Genomic DNA, 1,516 nt, shown 5'->3' on the forward strand with positions numbered 1-1,516 from the left:
TCTCTCTCTCTCTCTCATACACACACAACCTTTTCTTTCCCACAGCATATCGAGCCCTCTGGTGTTAACAAGTCGAGCTCCTCAGGTAGGGCCCCTCTATCACCTCCCAGTATCCCCACAGTATCCTCTCACCCCACCCCTCCCCCCACCACGGGCATGGTGTAAAGTTTCGCAATTTCCGGTACGCCCCTTCAGTCGGGACAGGAGCAGCAGCGCGAGGGCGCCCAGAAAATTTCAGCTAAATTCAGTCCGTGGAGGGCATCGCTGATCAGCGACGAGGGTGGAGGAAACAGAGTGTGAGTGAGTGAGTGAGTGAGCGGGAGGATGTGAGGGAGAAAGGAAGGAGAGAGAGAGAGAGAGAGAGAGAGAGAGAGAGAGAACGAGAGAGCGAGAGAGCGAGAGCGCGAGAGCGCGAGAGAGCGAGAGAGCGAGAGCGAGAGCGAGAGAGAGAGAGAGAGATGATGATCATGATGATGATGTCAAAAAGGCCGCACGGGGCAGGTTCCGGACTGCAGTCGCGGTCCTCGGTCCGTCTCGGGCGGCTGGTCGAACCCCCTCGAGTCCGGTCAGCGGCAGACCGGCCCCGGATGGCGGCGGCTCGAGGTTCTTTACGACGTCCCCGATGTCCTCCAGGAGCCGTCCGCCTCTGGCCGCTGGCACCGTCGCGGCCTTGCCGAGTCATATCGCCGCTGCCGGCCAAGTCCGGAACCGGAACCAGCACCGGAAATAAATGGCGGAAGTGCGGATTATTGTTGGGAAGGGGCAGCGAGACTGGCGGCCGTCCAGGCGCGGCGCTGACCAGGACCTGTCCAGGACGCGAGCCGCGCACCACAAACTGAAAAATAAAGGTGCTAGGTCGGGCCTTCCAGGGCCTTTGGTGTCTCAAGAAAGGCACGAAGGAGTCGTAAAGGTGCCACAGATTAGTGCCTTTAGCAGTTTCAGTGCCCTAGGATTGGCTCTGCGGACTTAGCACCTTTGTATTTAGAGTGCACTCGCTCGCAAGGCGCCGGTGAAAGAGCCCAGGTGGTCACAACTTATGGTTTTAAACTTTGCCGCGCTCCCAGCAGCGCCCTGCTTAAGCTGCGACAAACGCGCCTCTTGACAGGCGACGCGCTTGCCGCGGGACGGGCCGCCGTCCGTCTTGGGAGCCCCGCCCCGCCACGCCCTGCCCCGATACGGAGCCTGGGAGCGTTAAAACATTCTGTCAGCAAGTGCGGCGCTATGTGGCGACGCGCTGCAAACGAACGGCCCGGCCCGCAAGTCCCGTACCAAACGTACTTCTCTGTACGGGGCTACCCCCTGCGCACCTGGAGGAGAGGGGGGAGGGTAAGGGGAGATCATGACGGCAGGAGAGTGAGAGAGAGGGAGAGAGTGAGAGAGAGAGAGAGAGAGAGAGAGAGAGAGAGAGAGAGAGAGAGAGACGGTAGGGGTGCGAAGGGCTGAGTGTGGGAGAGGGGAGGGGGCTTTGATTACACAGACGGCGTATATAACTCATCTCTAGATTGAGGCTAACCTT

The sequence above is a fragment of the Frankliniella occidentalis genome, unplaced genomic scaffold, assembly GCF_000697945.3.
Source record: "Frankliniella occidentalis isolate FOCC.00 unplaced genomic scaffold, Focc_3.1 Scaffold73, whole genome shotgun sequence".
In the NCBI taxonomy this organism is placed as follows: domain Eukaryota; kingdom Metazoa; phylum Arthropoda; class Insecta; order Thysanoptera; family Thripidae; genus Frankliniella; species Frankliniella occidentalis.